At 36.7% G+C, this 26,461-nt stretch overlaps 1 protein-coding gene across 2 annotated transcripts in view; it reads left to right on the forward strand.

Moving 5' to 3' along the window:
* The first annotated feature begins 13,643 nt into the window (after positions 1-13,643).
* The window catches only part of LOC129242814 (mucin-5AC-like), a 166,868-nt gene continuing 154,050 nt past the window's right edge, over positions 13,644-26,461 (forward strand). For both annotated transcript variants that reach the window (XR_008582218.1, XM_054879670.1), the window contains exon 1: positions 13,644-14,464. The gene's annotated coding sequence lies outside the window, so the exon portion shown is untranslated. The remainder of the gene's footprint in view (positions 14,465-26,461) is intronic.

Consider the following 26,461-nt stretch of genomic DNA (forward strand, 5'->3'; position numbering starts at 1 on the left):
TTCCAGTCCTAATTCCTTCGAGAAAACTCCATAGCCAACCTTATCGTCTAGCTTGGAACCATCTGTATAAAAATTTAATTCCCCCCTTCTCCATGGCCTTGGTGTCTGTCACTCCCTTCTTGGCGGTATACTCGTCTTGAAGAGCCTTTCGAAGGTGAGTCTAGGAATAGAATAGTCCATTTCTTGTTTGTGACTATTCAGAGAGTGCAAAATAGATGCGTGGCCAAACCACCGGTCTTTCCATAGCTCCATACTTTTCTCAATATTAGGTTTCCACGTGACTTTCCTGTCTGATGTGAGTCCTAGGTACTTGACATTCTCTTTCAATAGTTAAATGTCTAAGCATAATTATTGAATAATTTATTCGCATTCCACTTCAACCTCAACTTTATATGTACTTATGTATATGTCCTTATGTATGTACTTATGTATGTATTATAGCGATGATTCCTCGCAAAACTTTTTGCTGTAATTGTACAGGCTTGCAAGGGTGCGTTTCCTATAAGACTATAAAACAACAACATTAAACTGTTAGAGATTTGAATAGCTTGTTGACGCCAGTGACTGAATTCTATCTATGCAGATTTGTCGGTATGTATGTATGAATGAAAACATCAAAGCAGAATATCCTAAGAGCCACCGCACACTACAGACTTTTTAGTTGGCCAATAATTTAATCGGGTTGGCCTGTAAGTGCGCACACTGACTCATCTAAATAGTCGGATAGGTAGCGGGTGCGCACACTGCAGATTAAACGTGAGGCAATTGCTTTCGCAATGTTGCATTCGTACTAACTATATAATTAAGGATTTCATTCATATATGGCATTCATAGATTATTGTCAAACATTTTTTGCATTTTCCTGGCTTCCAGTTGATCGACAAAATGTTTTCCATGCAATTCATTGAAAGACGAAGAAAAATTAAAAAGAAACAAAGAAAATATTAGGTACACCGGGTCTATTATTATGATAAATGTTAATTGTGTCATGGAATGAAAATTCATTAATTAAAAGTAGTACATATGTACATATGTACATACATACGTATACTCATTTAAGCAGACATACAAATTTGATTTTATCGTTGCCCCTCAGCTTATTCCAATCGGCAACAACTGCTTCACAGACCTCTGCCTACAGCTTTTTCATTGGGTTTATATCAGTATATTCCCATATTTTTTCGTATAATGCCTTTTTTTAATTTCTTCTGTGAATTTTGTAATTGAGCCTTCAAATAGCAGCTTAGCTTTTTCAGATTTGTCAATATGCATTTACAGTACTGCCACAAGGAGCTTTCAAAAAAGTTACCACACCGGAAAAAATGATCAATTTTTATATAACAATTTATTTGTATTTTAAAACAACGAAAAATTCGCTCAGTGGCTTACAAAGGTTTCAAAAGTAATTTTCGTACCTTTTTCTGTAAATTAAAATTTTTATATGGGTATATGTGTGTGTGCGACATGTTGGTTAATGAAAAAGTTTGCAGTGTGTACGCCTTGCTGATCAAGCAGTCGGCTGATAGATAGAAGACTTTTTAGTTTGATCGCTTCGGGCTGCACATCCAATTATTTAGACGACGGTGTCTTAGTTGGTGTAGTGTGCGCACCCCCATACCTCTTCATATGTTTTAAGAGAGACCGAAAAAATGTGCAGCGTGAGGGGGTTCTAAGCCACATTATTTGATATTTATGATTTTGTGGCTCCACAAAAAAATGTACATACATACAAACATACAAAATATACAAACCAGCTGCAAGCGCGGTAGCCTGTCAGTGGACGAAAAACAGACAAACCAACCAACAAGGGGAATAAACAGCCAACAGCTACAAACTGATTTAGATGAATTTTCGATTTTGCAAACGGCAGCCAGTCCAGGGGCAAGCGAGACACGCGTACTTATATAAATATAAATATACATAAGTATGCATGCACATACATTTACACAAATATGTCTTGTATATAAAAGTAGATGCCGGGAAAATTGGGAAAAATGATATGCATGGCATAAACTTGAATGACTCATCCGTGTTGCTCGTGAATACTTACTCGTACAGTGTATGTGTGTATGTACATTTTAGTGTGCATTTTGCAAATTGAACTCTATTTGAGTCGGTCTGTCTGCCACTGGTAATACCATACACATACGTATGTATGTATTATTTGTCTCTTGGTTTGTCTAGCTATATGCGGTTGTTGTTATATTTTTTTATGGTAAACATACTTGTCTGTTTATGCATTCATTTACTTCCTTTTCGGAAAAGCGGAAACGTTGCTCTGACCTCAGCGATCTACTTTGCGCTGTTTATTGAACTTTCTTCCAATATAAGACTGCTTTACCACTTTAGAAGGGGTGCTGATGGTGTGCAGCCTCGCAGTTTTTGTTTGCAAATTTGTTCCATTTTGGTTTTTATTTACTAGCCCGATGATTGCGACTGCCAAACTGCTTGTGTGAAGGTAGGGGAGTTTCGCGAATGTTTTGTAAACAATACAGTGTGCGGCAATGTGCCAAAAACAGTGTTCAGGAATGAATACCACAGCCAAAAGAAATAAACGCGAATAAAAAGTCGTTGTTGTGAATCTGCAGAGACTGTGTTACTTAATATGTAGGTATAGTACTTACAATGAGTACTTAGAGCTATAATCATATTATCATCGTTGATGCTAAATTATGTTCTATGTTCTTGAGGAATTGCATACATACACTTGTCAGAAAAAGTTAACGTACACTGCATGCATTCATTAAAAAAGTATAAAAAATGTATTTATATTTGGATTGAATAAAAAAAATTTGTACTTTATTTACAGGTTAGAGTTCAGTCATTTAGCACAAGATGATTTAAAAAGCATAAATTTAAATTCAGTTTCAAAGTAATAATAAAAACAAAAATCATATGAAAAATACTTCAGAAAAAGTTAACGTACACTGTACATAACTTTAAAATAAAAATTAGTAAATAAAATAATAAAACTTATTAATAGCTTGTAGGGTATCCCCTACGTCTTATAACTTCTGCTAAACGTTTTGGCATAGATTTGACCAACTTTGACGTTTCCTCTGACGTAATTTTGCCCCATTCTTCAGTAATTACGTCCTTCAGCATTGTTTTTGAGGTTATGTTATGCTGCCGAATCTTTCGTTCTAATAAATCCCAAAGATGCTCAATAGGATTGAGATCTGGTGATTGTGGAGGTGTATGCAATTGTTTGGGTACATTATACAGGAGCCAGAGCTTAACTATTTCTGCAGTGTGCTTAGGGTCGTTATCTTGTTGGAACACAAATCCGTTCTCTAAGCCTATTTTGGTAGCACTCTGCCTCAAGTTCGATTTCAGAATATCCAAATATCTGTACTTATCCATAGTTGATTCTATAAATTCAATATTACCCACTCCGTTATATGCCATACACCCCCTTACCATTACGCCTCCGCCGCCGTGCTTAACAGTTGGAGCAAGATTCTGTCTGTCGAGAGCTGTTCCTTGTTTTCGCCATACCAGTTTTCGTCCCGTAATTCCAAATATGCAGAATTTGCTTTCGTCGGAAAATAATACCTTTTCCCAGAAATCTAGGGGCTTGCTGATGTGTTCTTTGGCGAAAGCAATACGTTTCTGTCTGTTTATTAATGACACAAACGGTTTCTTGCGTGCAACTCGGGCATGATAGCCACTTTTCTTTAGAATTTTACACACAGTATCACTGCAAATGGTTTTTTGAAACCTTTCCTCAACGTCTTTTGCAATTTTTGAAGCCGTAAGTTTTGGATTTTTTTGAACTTCATATTATTATATGGCGTTTTTCTCTATCAGTAAGCGTACTAGGGCGTCCTGAACGCGGCTTGGAAGTTGGGGAGCCTGTCGATTTATAGTTTTTGATAACTCCTTGGACTGTAGAATGAGTCCTTCCTACAGTTTTTCCAATTTCGCGTAAAGATTTCCCTTCATTCCATAGTTTTATGATGATATCCCTTTCATCGGAGCTTGTTGCTTTTCTTTTTGGAGCCATTTTACAAAACTGCTGAATATTACACGCACTAGCTAGAAAATAGTTTAGATATACACCTTAAATGCTTTTTATTCAATTTTGTTTTAAACGGAATAGGGGAAGCCCCGTGCTTTGTGCTGTACGTTAACTTTTTCTGCGGTGGTAATGCCACATTTTTTAAATATTAATCGCTAAATCAAGAGTTGCCACAGTTTTTCTATTAAAATTACATTTGAATGATTACTCAATATTATGTGATGGTATTGAAATTAAAAAAAGTTTTGTTTATAAAGAATCTTATCATTCAGAGCCAAGAAAAGTCCGTACCGGGCCGTGTACGTTAACTTTCTCTGACGAGTGTATGTAAATACCGTGTGATCAGAAAGTATCGGGAATGTGTAAGTAAAACAAAACAGAGTTAAATTTCTGGTAAATTTATTTTATTTCCTTCAAAATAAGACCCTTCTGAAGCAGCAAACATGTGCCAACGTTTAACCCAGTTAGGCCGACGAAGGGATGGCCTTCAGCTCCTTCGTCGCATTCGCTTTGATCTCCTCTATCGACTGAAATCTCCTTCCACGAAGTGGTAACTTCAACTTGGGAAACAGAAAAAGTCGTACGGAGTCATATCAGATGAATACGGTTCTTGCACAATGGTATTTACTTGGTGTTTGGTCAAATAATCCAGCACAATTTGGGCTCGGTGCGATGACGCGTTACCATCATGCAAAATCCAACAATTGTTTGCCCACAAGTCCGGCCGTTTGCGACCTACAGCATCTCTCAAACGCTTCAAAACCGGTAAATAATATTCTTTATTGACTGTCTGACCCGATGTAAGGTACTCATGGTAAATTACGCCTTGGAATTCGAAGAAAACAGTCAACATCACCTTCCCGGTACTTTTTGATCATAGGTTACATACATGCATGTGCACATTCGAAAAAATGTCGGGAATTGTTCATTTAAGAGCGCGCGTTACACAAATGTCTAAATTGTTTTTGCTTGAATGTTGGTACAACTGTTTTCTATAGTGTCATAGAGTTTGAGCGTGATCTATCAATCACAAGTAGCTTGTTTTTGGCATTTCATTATATCAGTCAACCGCAGGAGTACTCTGCGATTTTCACTACGGATAAAAATATCGGTGGAACGCCGAACTCTCGAAACTCTGGAAAACTTCCAGGAAACTTCTTAACAGAGTTCTTAAAACTCAGTTGGAAGGGGATTGGACTGCCTACCGTAAACTGAGGAAGGAATATAAACAGAAAATTAGATCATCTAAATTGGACTCTTATAGAACCTTCTGCAGTGAGCTGGAGAAACGTGAGAGTTCAGCGAGGTTATGCAAGGTCCTCCAAAGAGACCAATGTTCCACAATCGTGGCGTTTGGTGAAAGCTGTCTTTGTCCCAAAGCCAGGCAGGGATAACTATGCTTTACCAAAAAGTCTCGGACCTATAAGCCTGACATCGTCTATGCATAAAGGTTTGGAACGTATGGTGGAGAAACATATTAGGATGAGGAAACGAAATTCTCTCAATGTCTGACAGCATGCTTATCAAAGTGGGAAATCTTGGGAATCGGTTCTGCACGGAGTAACACTGCAACTGTCTTCTGAGGCTAAATATGATACCTAGGAGTAATCCTAGATAGTAAGCTTGGCTGGAAGAAGCACGTCGAGCAGAAGGCCTCTCGAACACTGAAAGTCTTCTGCCAGTATAAGAGAACCTTTGGCAAGACATGGGGTCTAAGACCGGCGATAGTACACTGGTTGTACATCATCCAGATTAGACCCACTATTACATACGCCTCTAAACAGACTACAGAGAAGTGTGTGCTTGGGTATCACAGGTGCTATGAGTATGAAATCTGGTGATGCCCTTAATGCCATTCTGAACTTGCAACCTCAAGATCTTCAAATTATAAAGGAAGTTAATTCAAATTCAAGTTAAACGGAAATGGGGAAATGAAGACAGCACTGGCCCCTGACATACCACATCCTTCATAATACTTACCAGTTGCTATTACCAAAAAATGTATGTATTCAAAATTCCATATATGTACTAATTATTTCAAGATAACTTTTAAAAAATTGCCGTGTGACCGCTTTTAGGGAATGCGAATAATTTTTGGTATTTAAAGTATTGTAGTTTAATCCCAACCCAACTCTTCGGACCAAAAGTCTACATGCAACATGGCAGCTCATGCGGCAACGCCAGCAGGACATAGTGTAATGTAATTTTTGTCTATTATACATACATATGTACCTACATATTATATAATAATATATGCCCGCTTTCCCCCCAACTTCAGTATGGAGCTCTCACAGAGCAATGGTTGGAATTTGGATTCGAGTGCGTGCAGTGGTGTGAATGCAGTGGCAAAAGTGTGTCAACGCGACACTCCCCTGTCGAAAAAGCCTTTCATAGTCACTTGTCCACCCACTCAAATTTTCCCAACCCAACCCTGTCACACGGCGTATCGTAACGCGCGCTATCATCCATTTTTCAACTGCTCGCATACTACATTTCTGCTTTATTGTGAAGGGATGAGGAGTTGGAGCCGTTGAGTGGATTGCGGTTGTGAATTTGAATGAATGAATGACTATTTTTTTTTTTTGTTATTGGAACGCTAGCCGACACACGTCGCTTGCCAAATTTGTGTGCGTGTTCTACCAGACGGCTAGCTTGTTATACATACGAACACTAGTAGCTGCTCGTATTTTTCGTGGTACAGCAAACGACGAGTATGTGTGATGGACGATGGGCTTCGGGTGCCGGCATTTTGCTACCCCTTGTTTGATTTAGTCAATCAGTCATTGCCTCTGAGCATTGAGTCACCGTATTACCATCCCACTATACTTGTATGTTTGAAGCTTATTCTGTACCGCACCCATGAACAACATTTTGCAATCTGATACGATTGTTTACAATTCTGTTTATAGGGTAATTTTAATTTTGTAAATATCGTTTCCTTCAATTGGATTATGCTAACGGTTTATACTTTTGCGTCGATTATTTTCGTTACTTGGTTTTGTTTTGGCGCTTGTGTGCAAGTTTATAGGCTAATAAATCATTGACTATCGGCCATCGGTAATTTGACTTACATACATATATAAATATATTGCCGGAAGTTAGATAATTTCTCGCGTTGGTGGTGTTGTTCGTTAAATGCAGATTTAATTGTATTACCCAATAAATGGAAGATTGCATAATTTGGCATCGATTTGTTAGAATTACTTATATATTTCTAGCCAATAACCGAAATTGTGTGCATTCACATATGAACATATGAACATAAGTGGAAATTTAGGTATAACAAAATTAATAGTTCTTTGAAAAATTCGGTGCTTGAATTTAAATATTTAATTAATAACTTTTTACGACAAATGCGTGCAGCAATTTATGTTTTTGTTTAATGTTAAAATTTTCCAAGCAAATTTTCCTTTACGTTTCACAAGGCCTTAATTTTTGGTCACTTCAGAATTTCATTGATATCGTAATAATATTATATTAGCCTATACGCGAATAGATGAAGCAACTGGTATAAATAAACATATTTTGGGATTCAAATTAAAATTTTTCATCACTTCTCTGTTGAATGGTAGAGGCCTATTGAAATAGGCAAGAGAAAATTATATGGTCCGAAAAAATATTTACCATTAAAGAGCATGAGAAAGTTTTCTTGCTAATTTATCACAATTTCGACCACTTCAAAATTTACAAAACTGTTGAGCGCGTCGATCTCCTCCAGGGATTGGCACTCATATCTGGGCAATGGGGATTGACATCTTATGTGAATCTAAACACATTTTATTTCTTATAATTGTGCCAAGCTGAGTGTTGAATTCATGTTTTTATTGACGTGATAACGTCTTATAATTCGATTTAACAGGCTGCACGCACGAAAAAATGTGTCGTTACCTTGCTCATTGCCGTTACCTTGAATGAACTCCAAGCGAAAGCGCGGAACGAACGACAAAGCAAACAGAGAAAACGAACGGCAACGTTCGACATCTTGCTCTCTCCTACTTAAGTGAGCGTATATGTGTATGTATACATATATAAATTCACATATACATACATACATATACATATATAAATTCACGTATTTGTATTTGCATATGCCTTCTTATTGATTATTATTAATTTGATTTACTTGAAGAATTTAAAATAAAACCAAGTTTGTTAATAATACCTGTTGTTTTAATGTTATTATTATTTTTTGACGTGATAACGTCTTATAATTCTATGTAGCCGGCTGCACGCACCAAAAAATGCGTCGTTATCTTGCTCATGTGTCGTTACCTTGCTTGAACAGCATGTTATGTTATGTTATGTTATGTTATGATATGTTATGTTATGTTATGTTATGTTATGTTATGTTATGTTATGTTATGTTATGTTATGTTATGTTATGTTATGTTATGTTATGTTATGTTATGTTATGTTATGTTATGTTATGTTATGTTATGTTTATTATGTTATGTTATGTTATGTTATGTTATGTTATGTTATGTTATGTTATGTTATGTTAAAGTATATTATGTTATGTTAATGTTAACTCATTCTCTATATCCATACAAAATATCTATCAAACAAATAAAATTAAAATTTTCTTTTGAAAAATGCAACCATTCAATCAGTATTTTCTTATGACGTTATCACGTTAAACTATCGTCAGTAAACCGACTTTACAGACAACCTCTTTTTTCTTTCAGTTTTTCAAGTTGATAAATTCATGATCTACGAGATTATTTGACCTGAAAGGCTCTGGAAGTATTCTATGCGATCTCTTCTTTGCTCACTGCCATCCTCCATTCCATCATAGGTCTAATATAAATATGTCAAAGACAATATTTGTTGCTATTTTCCTAATTAAATTTTACCTCAGGCAACATCTCTTCCTTTTTATCGTGGGGTGTTTCTACAAGGTAGCGCAAAATTAATCATCAACTTTTGGATAACTTTATTACTAAATGAGAAAAAATATTTTGAATGATGAAAATCTTTATTTTGACCTTTACACGCTCCACTGCTTGTCTGTTTGTATACTACAGCTGTCTGGTTCGCAGGTGTCAAATATGACTGACGTAGGACGCAATTTGCAATAATTGTAAATTTTCCAATAGGGTGATTTTGCGTTTCAGTTGAAGAATGCCGTTGGTCTTCAGACTATTCTACTATTCCTAATTTCATCCCTGCAACAGAAAATCGAGATGCGCTTGACTTAACAAAGCATTCCGAAAGATTGTTCCCTAATCCTAACTCTTCAGAACAGATGAAACAAAATTTTTCTTCGTCTCAGTTCAGTCAAGTATGGCAAATGGTTTGACCCATAAAATGAGATATCAGCAATTCCATGTATTTCTTGAAAGTAGAGGGCACCACGATGTTAGGCTACATAGAGCCCTTCGATGTCTCCAGTTGCTCACTTTGTATAAAGCACGGCATGACGTCTAGAGCAGTGATCGGCAGGCCATAGCTTTAGTGTTTCCTCGATAGCTGTACTTGCAAGTATTTTTTTTATTCCATACTTTTTCGGAGTTTGGGGAAGGAATTAAATAAAGATTATGTTAAAAGAAGTTGACAAATAAAAGTTTAAGTCTTGAATCCTTCCTTAAGAATCTATTAAAAAAGACTATCACTGCAATTTTAAAAAAATTAAAACCCTTGTGATATTATTACAACTGCAAAATTTCTGTACTTGTTTGTTCTGTATTGTCGCCCTCACATGTGACTAACTCTGAATCTTCGCCGCTGCTTTTTTTGGGTTTTTTGCAGAGTTACCTTCAGACACTTTAAAGATTGTCTCTGCAACTAAGATAGCAGAACTCATTATATAGTTCACAACGGAAATATCCCAATAGGTTTTATAACGAAGAATAACACAAAACACATTGGCAGTTTCCAACTTTACAAATCCACAAAGTCATTTGGATTTATTCCCGCCTGATCTGGAATATACAATAGATATGATTGCAACTAGAATCGTGTTTATTTTTGAGGCGGCGATCCGACTTAACATATTATGCTTCCTATTAAAATTCTTAGAGCGGTTGCTGGATGTGAATATTAGAGGAAAAATTAACAACCAGCAAAGGCAATTCAGGGCAATTAGGAAATCACTTCACTATAAGGAATATTCCCTCGCTGCCTTTTTGGACAACGAGGGTGCTTTGAATATTATTGAAAAATTGTACGAACGGCGAATGAAAGATGGCGTCATGAACCCACCTACAGAATCGCCCGATAATTGTGGCCGACTCTCAATGCTAAACGAACAGAATCTCCACATAGCATAGCCTTAGCTCACTGATTTCCGTTTCGGAGTACTGCTTAATAGACAGACATGCCGAGAGGATGGGCGTGCAAACACATGACTTCTGCATAAGCTGTTTAAATAAAAAAAATGATCCCGTATCTTTTGTACCCCTGCCCTGATCTATCCAGACGTAGATTCTCCATTTCACGTATACTTTTTTTGAGTTTGAAGATCAGGAAATTAGGGATCTCAAATTTTTGAAAAGTTCACACTGGTTTTAGGAGAGATAAAGAGAAGTTCTCAATGGGCTATTAACCTAAGTGTGCCGCACAGTGGGCAATCGCTACAACCTAACTTAACCTACCTTCAGCTAGACTGATTTCAGCAACGCCACGTTTCCTTGCCTCTGGAGTACAAGTTTTGCGATGCCAGGTACTTTGGTATCAAGAATGATGGAATTTGGAACATAAATTAATAATAAAAAGAAGAAGAAGAATAAAGGAACACATATCCGCACGAGCATACATTTGCACCAAGGACTTGATTATTTTTTGTACTGACTATACTCATATTAATTCTCAAATTCGCCAAAAATAAGCCAGCAGTTTTGGGAAGGCGTCTACTTCTATATACAGTAGATTCTGTTTTTATGCGGTAGATACGTTCCGCAAGACACAGCATGAAAAAAGCTACTAGTTCTATAGTAAAACTATAGATACGTTTCAAAAGTGCTAAGAACCGCATAAATCCGAAATAATGCAATAAAATCGCATAAAAAAAGGGCACTAGTCCCATATTATAACTATACGTTCATAGACCGCATGAATCTGAAATAATTAAATAAAATCGCATAAACAAAAAATTGTATATTTGAAAATTATATCTTTATTTAAGAAACGTCAGAATCAAAAAATAAATTTACCTCGTCAGAAATAGAATCAGACAATATCCGCATGTTGCGCATTCGCTTAGGATTTGGCATAAAATCACTTTCGTCACTTGAGAAAATGTACACGTCTGATCTAGATGGTGATGTAGGCGGTTCCATGCTTGTAGGGTTAGCATTTCTGATGTAATCTGTGATGAGTTTTTGCTTAGCTGGTTTAGAATCTTGTTTATATGTACAATTCCCGATAGGTTGACATGCATTTTTTTATTTAAAAAAAAACCGCACTATTTCAAAACCGCATAAAAACAGAACCTACTGTACTCTAAATCGTATTATTGATTTCCATTAATTTTGATGCTCTCCATTTAGGAGTTAGGAAATCCTGCTCATGTAACTACACTCGATCAAACACTTGAGATGCGGCTTACGAACCCGCTCCCATTTAATGGTAATTTTCAAGAAATAAAAAAGCCTTATAAATGAAGCAAAATTAATCAAATGATAAATAAGTTTACCTATCCACATTTGGTACGAATGGGTGGTGGACAGAGCGGAGAGGATACTTTCTGAAATGGTTTTAATAGTGGGTGATAAAAAGTAGATGCAACTCCTGGCGGATATTGAGCATAGAGCTCAAACCGCTTCCCGACGAAGTACTTCACCGTATTATCGGGGTGATCGGTACTGTGACAGTAGAGGGTATAGTTCGGGGTAAAGCTCCACACTGAGAGGATTGCTTTTTCCCTGTAGAAAACACACATTTTGGGGTAAATGCCTGTATCTCGTTAACGAGTTTATATTATAAAACTCGCCCAAACTTGGTACACGTCTTGCACTTCACCTCAGTTAGATCTGGCATAAAAACATACCATTAAAATTGGGCAAAAACATCGTCAACTTTTTAAATATTAAAGCTAAACTACCGTCCGTCCGTCTGATGTTATTAAATATATCTCGCATTGTCTTTGAAATCGTCCGATTCCCAAAGTTAACCGCCAGACCAAATTAAATGTTACTAATGTGTTCGAATGTAGCCGATGGACGGCGGCCGCCGTAGCCGAATGGGTTGGTACGTGACTACCATTCGCAATTCACAGAGAGAATATCGGTTCGAATCTCGGTGAAACACCAAAACTAAGAAAAACATTTTTCTAATAGCGGTCGCCCCTCGGCAGGCAATGGCAAACCTCCGAGTGTATTTCTGCCATGAAAAAGCTCCTCATAAAAATATCTGCCGTTCGGAGTCGGCTTAAAACTGTAGGTCCCTCCATTTGTGGAACAACATCAAGACGCACACCACAAATAGGAGGAGGAGCTCGGCCAAACACCCAAAAAGGGTGTACGCGCCAATTATATATATATATATATAAATGTTCGGGTTTGTTACTTGTTTTTGTTTGAGTCTCTTTTAATTAATTAAAAGCATTTTTTAAAATAACAAGATTGCCGGAACTAAATTTAAAAATTGTAACCCAAATTATTATTATTATCATTAAATTAATATTCTGCAAATTATTTTATAAAATATAAATTGGTGGTCTTGCAGGAGGTTATGCTAAGCTTATAATACGTTCACATTTAAGTATGATAGATTATCTACTTTTTCGTGCTTAACTCCCAATCCGTAATTAAAAAACGAGATTAGCCATATACAATTTCTCCCCCGAAATCTGAGATTATAAAATGATCCTAGATAATAACAATACTTTTTGACATACAACCCTGTGCTTTCTGTGTTACCGATAATTATTATTACGAATATAAGGAGAAACATCAAAATAAAAACTAAATGAAATGGTCGCCCTCATAAAAACAGGTATGCAAACATAATTCTAATAAAATTTTTGTTAAATATTATTAATTATGGACTCATTTTACAGAAAAAAACGTGTATAAAATAGTAGAAGAAGTATTGGTAATTAATGCATATGTGAACGTATTTTTAGATTAAAAAAATTCTAATTGTTCATGTTAAAAGGTTACCTTTTCCAACACTATAACTTTCATGAATTACGATAAAACAGAATGGGCAATCAACAACAAACACAAAGCGGATGGCCAAATCAAAACAGAAGCAGAGAACATTTATCAAACAGAAAACAGAAGCACCATTTTGAATGCAAACAATGAAGAGCATGTCCCAGAGAGCAAATGCAAATATTTCTCTAAACAACACGAGTACGTGAGTTACATTCCATTCCAAGATTGGATTGAGTAGTTTAGCCCAGAGATGCATTTTTGTTGTAAATATTAAGAAATGGTATATTAAATGCAATATATAGCCAATTCCCAATTTTTTTTAATTTATTCAGCTGCAAGGACATTCCTTCAATTAAATAAATTTTACTCTTTAGAAACTCTCTGTCAATTTTGTTCGTCGTAAAGTCTCTTTCTCAACGCAGCAACCCCTTTTTACACTCACTTTGCGCTGACCGTATGGCGAAGCGATTGTCAGCGCCGCAGCTGAGTGGGCAACCGCGACGCAGTTTTGAGTGAATTGTACTCGTGTACGGTTGTGTTTATTAATATTAGCGCGGTTCATGATAATTTATTAAAATTTGTGTGTTCTTTGAAAAGCTACCGCAAAGTGGTGAATCGAATTGAGGTGAAATTTTCCTTCTACAAATAGTGCACAATAAATATACTAAATGTAAAGTGAATAATATAATTAATTTTGTGTTATTTGTATTGTGTGCGGCTAGTAATAAATAGCGACTGGTAAAGAATTCGCTTGCTGTGGAGAGAGAAGCAGAAGGCGTCTAGTGCAAAGTGAAGAATTTGTTTATATAAAATAATATATGAAAACGCAAATTTGCAAAACAGATTGCAGTGAACAAACCTTAGAAAAATAGTGCTAAAGTAGAATACGTGACTTGAGTGAGTAGAATATATTTGTGAAGATGAGAGTAATATAAAAAGGCAAGCAATAGAAGTGAAGCCGTGTTTATCTAAAAATAATATTTGATAAATAAAGTGCGAAGTGAGTATAAAATTCAAAACTGAGCAAGTGAACGAGGAAAAGTGAAAGATAGTTAAATAGTTTTGTATTGTTCACAGACAGTTGTTAGCAAATGGTAGATAGTGTTGTAGTTGAGAAAAGCAACAATTGCGGAGAAATCAACTAAAAAATACATCGCTTACAAACACATGCTTGCCAAATACAAGTATTTATGCATGTACCCACATAATTTCGAAATAATATTCGCTCGTGTAATTCCAATGCAATATTCCAACAATTATTTAATTATGGATTAACATAAAAAGTATAATTTTTTGGCGCAAAAAGTGAATACTCGAGGAGCGTCCTTCAATATACACAAATAAGGTGAGTTTGAATAAAAAGTGCAAAACTGAAGCTGGTTTGTGGCAGTACCGCCTACTCAATGAAATTCCAAGTAGCTACAAGCTACACCTCTAAAAATCTAAGCATACGAGCTGTGTAGAACATAGGAGACATGGAAAAGATAGTGGAGGAGCTTGTTTTCATAGCATACGCATCTTGCAAAACGTACTGCTTACTTTGGCAGCTGCTGGTCGGTCGCAGCCTGTTTGTGAGAATTGTGAGCAGCTGAAAAAGGGCGTTTTTTGCAATACATCCCCATTTTGCTTGTTTTGTATTTTGTCCGTTGATTCATGCTTGACTCCAATTTTGTATTAACATTTAGCGCATCGTTTTTCAATATTTTTCCAATTGAGTAGAGTTTTAGTTCTTGTTGCTCAAATGGCATTTTTAGCGCCGTTCTCAAGTGGTGTTCTCGTGCCGGTAGGGTGGCATTGTGCTTTTACTACACTTTTGTAAAATGTAGATATTTTAATACGTTTGCGAATTCATATAAAAAAATTACGCATATCTCGATATTTTAGTCTTTTACTAAAAAACACATAGAGGAATGCGCTTATGATTGATTCGTTTAACACGTTCCTTGTCCGCTGAGCCACATATGGTTCAGTAAACGTGCGCCTGTTAAGCACTGATACGTTCCTGAGCCATATGTGCGTCAGGGGGTATATGAACCACATGTGTTTCATGAACGTGCAGAAGCAAAAATGTCCCTCTAGGCTCATGGACCGTTTTTTCTTTTTTAATTATTATTATTACTAAAGCTATCCTATGACTACAAAAAACAAATTATTCAAAAAACCCTGTTGGACTTGTCGGTCAATTTTGCATTTTTGTATTGGGACATGGAACGTGTTAAGATGGAAATTCGTTCATTACTCAAGACCCAGCTCAAATATATAAAGAATTGCAGTTATTATGACACTATTCTGTTCCTTATCACCGTCAAATTAAACAACAAGAAAAAAAAGGTAATTTCTTGTCATGACGTCACGCATTGGACATCATGTTTCCGGCTAAATGAAGTGAAATGGTGCACAGAAAGAATACAAAAAGAAGTGCTGGGAATTGAATGCGGCATTAATAGAATTTATTACAAAGTATAATTGGTTGAAAACTACCTAATCTGTTCATAAAATATGGATTTGATGAAAGAAAGTGGTTTTCAGTCGCGAAGTAACAGCATCGCACTATTTGCCAATGCTGAGATATGTAAAAGATAAATCAAATTTAATTTAAACAAAACCAAAAACTTCAAAGGCGTTACGTATCAACTTTTTTCTCAATTTCGGTTACAAATGCACGGCTCTCTGATCACGTTATCTGTAACAATTGATTTATGGGAACTATCTTGAAGTAAATCAAAATAAATTTTGAAGTTCGTAACAAAGCAATCAGTTTCAGCAGCAGCATAAAATATCTATAAAAAAGTAAACTATTAGGTACAGTTAATTCGTTTTTTAAATATATTAAGTGATCTGTGATTTGTTTGCATTGACAAGGCTTAATTCAAGGCTGGATCTGCTTGAGGGAGTTGGGAAGAGGCCGATTTAAAACAGTCTGAGGTAATAAAAATTGAAGACACAATGAATTCTTTTGAGAAATTGAAGTTATCTTTTCAACGGACCTAATTGATTTACCTAACAATCTTTTGAGTGCACCGTTTATTTTTTTAGTTGTGAATAAAATGTCCTTCAAACTATTTTTTTTTTAACTATGCTATAGTTCAGAATGTGGTTAAAAAAATTATTAAATAAAGTTGGTCCATATTGCAGTCCACCCTGTGAACAGGCATGTGTTTTGCCTCCTCAAACTGTTAAACATTTCTTGGTTTATCGATTTTTTTCTCGTTTCTACAACAGTCAATTCTACGTTACCGCAACATAGCAACATTCCCCAACAGCAAAAACAATATGTAATTTTTTTTGAAGAAAAGTGCTCTGAAAATGGGTACTGCGCTCCAAGGACCGACACTATTAAAAACAATCTATCATTTGATGCTTCGTGCCAATGCTTCTCCTTAAATTCATTGCAGCGACCTAAAATAAATTATGTTATGAAAAGTAATAATAACAATTTTATTTTATTACACTTAAAATTGCAAGGCATACATACGTATTTGTATTAATTGCACGTTTCGTTTGCTTGCATTCGATTTTCATATTTTCAAAATTTAAGGCCACCAGAGAAATGCATTTTTTCTTTCCTGCACTTTCTACGTTCCTCTGATTGCCAATGAGGAAACGCCAGCAATGCGGCTAAGTAAATATAAACAAGCGTCACAGTCCATGCACATTACATAAATACACAGAAAAACAATAACAAATTGTATGAAGTGAGAAAAATATGCGGCAAAAGAAATGCAACATTTTTTTTTACTAAACTAAACAAAGCGAAAATTTTTAAAATACGCCAATAGGGGGGAAAAATACGTTTTGCAAAAGTTTCTACTTAATTAATTCACCTTAAAACACTTCTTTAATTTGCCTCTGGCGCTTATATTTGAAGCAATTTGTTTCGCCGTAAGTGTAAATGAGTAAAGCATCGAGAATTAGAAATCGGCAACCAGTGCAACCTATGCAACGTTCAATCGGTCAGCATTCAGTCAGGCGATGACCGCATAGCTTTGAAGCTTCTAGTTGTTTAGATTTTTCTCACCATTTGTCACACTACTACATAAAATGCTTATCAAGTCCAATTGATGCCCTTCTGTACTTTTGCAATATGTTTGCGATTTTATTGCTCTCTCTCTCTTCTGTTGGGAGCCCAACACTTCCTTATTTATTTATTTTTTTTTCATTTTTTTATTTAAAAACCCAGTTGGGAATTGTGTCTATACGAGAAGTGTTTGCAGTGACGTGCATACATATCTACATACATAGTGTGAATGACACCAGAATTACTTTGTTGCCCGACAGCTGGTTCTAGGTCGCCGGAACGACCCGGACTTTTTACTCGACCAAACTCCGTCTATTTAACCACATTCCCCAAAAATACATGGGGAATGTTTTATATAACCATCTCCGCCTATGACCAAAAAATGAAACTACCTGAAAAATTATAGACAAATAATCTAACCAAATCTTATGAGTGCTTACATATGTAATACTAGCGGGTATTAATTAGTTCCATTTGTATTTATATTAACATATGCATAGCTATTGTCCTATTAAGTATTTCCGATTTTTTTACTTTGTGGTCACTTCGTATTTAATGGGTCATTTAATAGGTTAACTGCAGATAAGTGACCCTCAACGTCATTGTCTAATGGTTTGGAGAACTTTTGCAATCTTGTTTTATTGCTAAATAAATTGACTTCTCGGCAAAGTAGAAGAGTGACTTTCAATTTTATAATCCAACCTTTTTATCGTTCTAGGGATGAGTGAAGCTCTCACTTTAAATTCAATAACTTTTATAAAAATTGATAATAAAGATAAAAAGTATGTCTTGCTATTACCGCAAACTAGAAAGTATCGAATTATTCACAGGGAGCGCTCAACATTATCGACCCTGGTAAATATTCAGTGCAGGTGGTGCAAAATTAATAATTCTTTTTTGGTTTAAACTTGATTTTTAGTGATGGAAATCTTTATTTTGATCTTTACGCGCTCCATTTGTTTGTATATTGCAGCTGTGTGGTTCAGAAATGTCAGATTGATTGGTGTACGACGCCAATTGCAAAAAATAATTATGATTCTATAAATGATTAATTTTGTGCCACCTTGTATCCGTATGAACCGTAAAAGCCTATCTTCGGCATGCTTAGTGTAGTGCACTGTGACTTTTGCTTTTGGATAGTAATGCTGTTTAAAGATTTTCGTGATGATTGTTCTGATTCTACAATAATTATGGCTCTCTTGATTGAACACAATTTGACATGGGATGCGAGGAGATTTGCGAACATTTTTTTAACTGAACATTGATTTTTGGAATGATCATCCACTTTCCATTCATTCGGCTATAATAGCCTGTTCCCACCGAACCATAAACTCTATTTCAGCAGGGAGTTATCTCAGCTTTGTTGGGCTTACTGAAATTTTTAAGCTGGCAATTATCGTATTACCATAGGATATTTTTAGGCGCAGTCAAAGCAGCGCAAAAACGCCAATACAAACAAAAGAGAGATCATTTATTAAGTTTTTCATAAGGCTCAGGTTAAAACTAAGCTCAACCAAAATTGAAATTAGCTACCTCCAACTCTCGGAGGTACCGGTACCTACTCTCGCTCTCAAGCAAGATCAGGTCGATGATTTCATCACGTCTATCAGTGCTTGGCAGGAAATTACTTCAAAAACGACAGCCCAACGCAACACCCTTTCTCATTCATTCGATTGTGGTTGTATGAGTGGTATTTTCGCATATATGTATGTATGTGTGTATGCATTTAAATATGTGTATTTAAATTGACTTCGATTGAGCGTAATTTGTTTTTATTTATTTCATTTACTTCGGTCTATTCGCTTCTCCCCAACGAAGTGTCGTATTGGCTGCTCCAAAGTGCAAAAGTGCATTGGGGCGATAAATTATTCAGTGGCTGTTGATTGTAGTGTAACATTTCCTACTGGTGGGAACGCTTCTACAGCAAAATAATTACTTTGACTGAGAATATTAAAAGATTTTTGAGGTTGGCAAAAAATAAGAAACAAGTCAATTGCAAACATTCTTTCGCAAATCAGTAAATATGCATACATGTACGAATAGGTGAGGGGTGAGGTTAAGCGCAATAGACAGTGTTAGTTTACTGGGGCGGCAGGCTTTGGTCGGGAAAATCTGCCATGGGAATGGCCTCGGGCCCCTGCAGGCACTTGCTGGTGGCTGAGCTACCTCCCAGGCGAGTTAGAAGGAATCTCTTCAACTACACTGACGACATCCAGGACCGAACATAACTGCTGGACCAGATATAGACAGTATATAGACTGGCATTAACGCCGTTCATCGGGAGTCTCTTACCATCTATCTAAACTCCTGCCACTTATTGCAGACGAAGAGCTTCAGCTGCCTCGTGAGTTCCGTGTAACTTTTGCACAATTATTGCAGTATTTTAAACTCCTACTTATCCAGAATCGATCCCGACAGACTCAACATATGTCGGGCATGTGAAGGCACGATATTAACACGCACGATGCTACCCACCTTTTCACATGCCCTTTCAAGCCCTGTGTGGACCCAACCTGTCGAAACAGCACATTTCCTGGGCCTACCGTTAGATGAGTGAGACGATAACGATCGGTGACTACACCGCACTGGCAGAGCCTGGTGTACTGCTACCACAGCAACAACAAGAGGGAAAAGTTTTCCCTGGTATGAAGTAGGACCTATTCACTTCTTAACCAATAAAATGGAGAAATCTATTTACAAGGACATACTCAAGAAGTGATGCTACCATTTGCGGAACAGAATATGTTACTTCCGCGGCTTTTTTATGCTAGATATTGACCCAAATACTCCTTAATGTTAGTACGTAAATCTCGAAAAACCGAGAAGGCATAGGCGCTGGGATTTACGGCCCCAGAACCAAACGATCTGAGCCGATGGGCAGTTTTCCAAACATCTTCCAAGCGGAGATGTATGCCATTTGTCTATGTGCAGAGATTCTGAGCCATTCTGAGTGACAGTCAGGTGGCACTCATACCCCTATCGTTTGTGAGATAAAATCCTCACTGGTCCTTGAGTGTATCGAGAAACTTAATCTACTAGGAATGCACAATTGCATCTGGCTAATTTGGGTCCCAGAGCACAGGGGTCTAAGTGGGAATGAAATAGTGGACGCAAAAAGCTCACGACTGAAGAGCTAGGGCTAAGGGAGATTTGCTGGCACCAAATTATGGGGCTACGCCAGGCGAAATCCTTACTGGGAGGGTACAAACAAAAGAGGTTTAAAAAAATCCTAACCCTCTCTAAAGATAAACTGAAGATGCTCACGGGCATTTCTGCCACCAATCTCAGGACACTCCAATGCACCTTCTCCTGGAATGCAGCGCTATAACGCGGAGAAGGTTGAGACATCTTGGCCAATTGCTGCCAGAGGAAGAGCATATACGCTCAATCCAACCCAGCTCTATCCTGAGTTTAATAAGGGAACCGGGTCTGGATGAGGTACTGTGATGAGTAGAGGGCACAAAAACCTCTCTAAACCTCTTATAAAATCTATCTATCTTGTAAGAAAATAGTTTTTACAAAATAATGCTAAAGTTATGGATTGGCCAAGTCAGTCACCCATGCTAATCGCGAAGAAAAAGGTTCAAAATAAGAAGGATTCATGACAAAAATCAAAGAACTATGGTATTCCATTCCCCCAGAGGTTATTAATCAAACTTCGATAATTTAAAGAGCATTTTAATAAAAGCATTAATTTCGTTTTGAGTCTATTTTCAATTTTAAAAAATTCCTTATTATTATTAAATTTTTTATATAATATTAATCTGTGAAATAAAAACCACATACAATTGAATATCTGTTATTATTAATATAAAAAACTTGCGATTTCCGTATGAGCGGGGGGAGGGGGTACCTAATTTAATGACCGTATGTATACATATTATATACATACGTACATTACATGCATATATATGTATGTTTATATGCAGCTTTCATTTAATTCCCTTTGATGCTGCTGTCTCACTATAGAGAAAAAACTCGTCAGTTGTGCACCAACGACAGACAACTAATACGAAAAGCGATCGTTGCAATGCCATATGTAGCTTCGTACTTAAATACGCATGCTCGTACATACAGTGGTGGCCAAATCATATGCGACTATTGCCCTGTTATAGAGTTCATACTTATACATATATGGTTTTAGTTCAGTTTTGCACGATCCAAAAAAATCCGTGGAAAAAACCAATGTAATGCTGAATTAAGATTATGTCAAATTCCTTGCGTAAGCGGAATACGGCAAGGCGATTAGCTTGGTCCAATGCTTTTTAATACAGTAATGGACCAAATAATGAAAGTTGTCAAAAGATTAGAACACAAATTTCAATACGGAGGTCTCAAGAGAAAAAACCAAAAGTTTGGTAGTTTCCAAATACAGAGGACAATGATAGAGCAAGTTTTGAAATTTAAATATCTGGGAGTGGAGATATCCAGTGATCGCGATATTATTAAAAAGGTTCGAGAAAGATGCATGCAGGGTGCACGTGTTGCGGGATGTTTCAAAGATGTAATATGGAGGAATAAATACATGAGAAATGAAAGTAAATCCCGTATATGTATATAAAATTACAATCAGGCCTATACTAATTTACCGAACTGAGGTACGAGCAGAAAACTCAAAAACAAAACAACTGAAGCGACAGGATTAATGGAACAGCAAGAGATTTTATACCATCTAGAATACGCAGGCCGGGTCGTCCACCAAAGAGATGGCGCGAAAGCTGGGTTTCAACATCAACGAAAGTACAATAATTTTTTTTAATGTACAGTCTGTGTCAGAAGAAAATAACCGGTTGTTTTCTTGTAACTTCAAGATATGCTTCGTTCTGCTTTTTGGTGCGTAATAGTCCCACTCAAGGGCGACGACGCCAGTGCTAACCCAGGTTAGTGTCGTTCGAAACTTTCCTGTAAACGCAACCAAATAAAAATGAGTGAGAAGTACGCGAAGCATTTTGAGACGCTATTTTTATGCACGAATTCCAAAGGACCGAAATTATACGCCGCGGCTGCAAAAGTAATTAAAAACTCAAAAGAGTTTGTTGTGATGTGAAATCCAACGGTATACATTGTACAAAAATGTTGATGACTTTTCCGAGCGCGGCTTGAAGCGATTGACAACAAAAAAGCAGGATAAAGTGATTGTCCAACTTTTTAAGCGGGATCCCCCGCCAAGCACGATCAGTTCTTGCTAAAAAGGGAATAGATGTGAGTATCAACACCATCGAACGTCCTCTGAAGGAGGTAAACATAACCTACGGTCCCACATCATCAAAACCCCTGCTCTCAGAAAAACACATTGGGCTGGCCTTCCCAGTCCCCAGACGCCAACCCCACTGAAAATGTGTGGGGAATTATGAAAACGCATCTTGCCGGAAGTCGAGTCCATGATTTAAAGAAACTCGTGCGTCGAATTCGCAAAATCTAGTTCTGTTTGTCGACGAGCCTTTCTGCGGAGGGCTGGTTCAAAGCATTAAGAAGATACCAGGCTATACTCTTGACAACGAAGAAGACTACACGGCTTATTGAGTAATTGCGACTCGTAGTTTTGTACATACTTTAATGTAAAAAATTTTTTAAATATATATCTTTTATACTGTATGAATTGTGTGACGAAAAACAAGTGCAAACCTATAAAAAGAATAAGAAAAATAAGTAGTTAATTAAAACTTTTTCATCATCTTGTCATTGATCCAATTAAATTATCGATCGTTTTCATCGGAATTGATTGCTAGGCCTCTTGAAGTTTGTTGAATAGATCATCGCTATATCTTATGCTACTCCTATCCATCCGGCTATTAATCAGCTCCCATTAGATCTCAGTTAGGCTGAGATCAGGCAACTGCGGTGGCTATACCATCGCAATGACGTTTTGGACGCTAAACCATGGGTTAACAAATTTAGCTTGTGTGCTTTGTGCCATTGCTCTGTCGGTAGACCCAATGCAACGACTTTTCCTACTCTGCATATTGCACCATAACAATCTCTAAAATATTTATGTACTCATATTTTTCACATTTCCATTCATTTTCTATCATGCCCCAACTCCGCTTGCTAAAAAGCAGCCTCACACCAGCGATCTATAGTACCTCCGCCGTGCTTCACTGTTTTCTTGCTATAACGAGCACCATATCGCTTATTAAGTGACCTTGGCACATCTCATGCCATCGCTGCCTATTAAATTAAATTTCGGCTCTTCTCTGAAGAGAACAGTTTTCCATTTGCTAATTTACCAATCTAGACGCTTTAATTTGTTTTTCGCAGGTATCATAGATTTTCGTGCTGGACGGCAACCTCGTAATGAAGCTTTTAGCCGGCGTATAAGGCCACTGCACGTCATTATTTGCAAAATTAAATCTTTAATTATTTCAGAATCTTTTTTTGACTGTTGTCAGTCCAGTGAAAAAGAGTCAGTCCATTGGCTTGTTTGCGTGGGAACGTTTCCCTCGGCGAACGACATACACTTCCTTTGTTTTAATGAAGTTATTAATTATTTTCAAAATCGAATTTTTGCCTCTATTATATTTTGTAGAAACGCTTTTTTGTGACAATCCTTCATTCGGAGTTTTATCTCAAATTTGTGTCTCGAAATTATAAATTTCTTCTATCGCGTTGCCATATTTAAACTTTTGTGCAATTACAAAATTATGTCTAGTGACAACACAAAGTAACGGTTAAATATCGCTTTAAAAGTTTGGTCAAGCTGTTCTCGAGAGTTGTCCGCGCATTTTTTAAGTTATAAAAAATTTAACTGATTTTATCTTTAAAGGCGGATTTTGCTTAATTTGAAAACATTAAATAAAAGTTCGCATATCAAGCTAAAATAATTTTACTTTCAATCAACATTCGGCAGAATTTAACTAAAAAAATATAGGGTGGGCCAAATAAGACCTACTAATGTTAAACACAAATAACTTTTGCAATCCTCATTTATTTTTGTTAATTGTATTTATACATTGAAGATATTTTATGGAAATTATGTATGAAATATTACATCAGACAAATGTCCACTATTTTTCTCGATACAAAGATTGGCTCTTTTTAACGCGTTTTCCATTACACCAAATAATGTTTCTGTTTGAAGGCTCAGTACTTCGTTTCGAATATTCTGCTTCAGCTGTCTAATAGTCTCTGGTTTATTAAGATACACATTGTCTTTTAAATATCCCCTTAAAAAGAAGTCGGGCGCAGTCAAATCTGGCGAACGAGCTGGCCAAGGGAATTTTTGGAAATCAGACGTTCGCCAAAAATTTCACGCAGCAAATCCATATTGTTGAAACCACAAATTAGGATACTGTTCCGCCATTGGCCGCAAAAAGTTTTCAATCATTGTTCTGTAAGAAGCTCCTAAATCGATTCTGGCGTTTCATCCTCATTTTCGAAGAAATATGGGCCGATAACTCTAGTGGCCATAACACCGCACCAAACAGTACATTTAGATGGGTGCAACTGATGTTGGCGTGTTGTCCTTGGATATTCAGAGCCCCACAATCTACAGTTTTGTTTGTTGACATAACCATTTAAATGGAAATGCGTTTCATGCAATGTTGCCGATATTTACGCTGCGTTAAAACAATTGATCGTTGACAAGAATAAAAAAACTCGAAAATTTTAACGCGTTGTGTTGTACTGTAGGGTTCCATAATAAATTTCCAAAAATTCAATTATAACCTACAAAAAGAGAAAAATAAATATGTCAAAAAATAAAAAAGTTATTTGTGCTTAACATTAGTAGGTCTTATTTGGCCCACCCTGTATATGTATTATTTCTATAATAGACTATAATAGCTGCATATGGTTTTTGCCACCACTGTATGTACGTACGTAGCTGCATAGTTACCTATATTTATAAGCTCATATAATTGTAAGCAAAAGCTAAAACTGAATGAGCAAAAAAATCATTACTCTGTGGTAAAAAGTCGTTGAACTCTTTCAAGAACGAGCGACTAGAGCGTACCGCTAGCTGGCTAAGTAGCAATGACAACAACAACAAGCAACAGCAGCAACACTGTAGCAGCGACGACAGCAATGGCGAAAGAAAACCCGTTCCGCTTCATTCCAAAGTAACTACAACAACAAGAATAATGAATAAATGAAAAAAATCAAAATTCTTGTTATTGCTGGTAGTGTTTTTATTGTTACTGCCTTTTCTGCTGGTGACCTCAGCAACTTTTCATTTTCATTGCTCTTTGAATTGTCGAATAAATGGTGGCGATTTATTGTTGTGAACAATGGGAAGGGGTAGAGTGGCGCGAAAGATACACATAGCAAATTGCAATCCGTTGAGGTGCCCAATTGGTTAATAAGGTGCATGCTTGTCGGTACTCAGTTGTTTTGATTGATGTGTAAGACTTATACACTTGGGTTTAGGTGCACGTGTAGTGTGGGCCTTCCGGTTGGTTATTTTTGGCTGAAATACTAGTTTTACGTTTACAGTTTGGCGTCTTGTCTTGTCTGTAGTTCTAACTAATGCGCTTAGGAAAAGTTTAAAAATTGTAATTGGTTCTTCCTAGACAGTAAAAAATAACCATAAAAGTATATGGTGCGATGCACACAAAGTTTATAGATACTTTGGGAGAAGTTTTCTAAGAATTTGTGCATCAAAACCACAACCTTCGAACTAACTGGCAAAGTGTCACACGAGAGTAGCTTCGACGAGCAAAAAATATGAAGCTGTTAGACGAGTGGTGGGCCGGTTTTGGATAAGTGGGAGTTTAACCTGCTACAATGCCAGGAATATAATTGTGCCAGAGTAACGCACTTCTCACGAGGCAGCTGTAGCTCTGCAAAGGTAATTGTAATGCACTCCGGGTGAATGTCTTTACGCTGTGAAGCGAATTTTTCAGGTAATCGTTTTTTTTATAAAATTTAGCTGTCATGGTTTATCTAGCTAATCCTCTATGTAATTATGTTTCAATGTCTACGAGTATGCCTTCATAGAGCTACAACTGTTACTCTATGGAGAGCAATCTGCTTATAGATAATCCGTACCGAAATTCTTAATCACTTGTGCAACTGCTGATAAAAAGATGCTCACACTTTGGTGATAATGTCAAAGTTTTTGTGAATATTCTTTGGATTTGAGTTTCTAGTTCGCATTTGCGTTAGTTCAAAATGAGCAAAATCTGTCGATTTAATGTCGTCCACAGAAATTAGGAATCTCTTCGTTCATATTGCGCCGAGTTTCGTGCTAAGATCTTGGCTTACATTAAAAATAGCAAGCTTCGTGATCATCTCGAACCATACGAAAATCTTTCTTGAGCGTAGGAAATCTGCGATTGGAATCGTTATACCAGCATTTCAAATTAGCCACGGATAGAACTTCATAGC

This window comes from Anastrepha obliqua, chromosome 3 (genome assembly GCF_027943255.1).
Source record: "Anastrepha obliqua isolate idAnaObli1 chromosome 3, idAnaObli1_1.0, whole genome shotgun sequence".
Taxonomy (NCBI): domain Eukaryota; kingdom Metazoa; phylum Arthropoda; class Insecta; order Diptera; family Tephritidae; genus Anastrepha; species Anastrepha obliqua.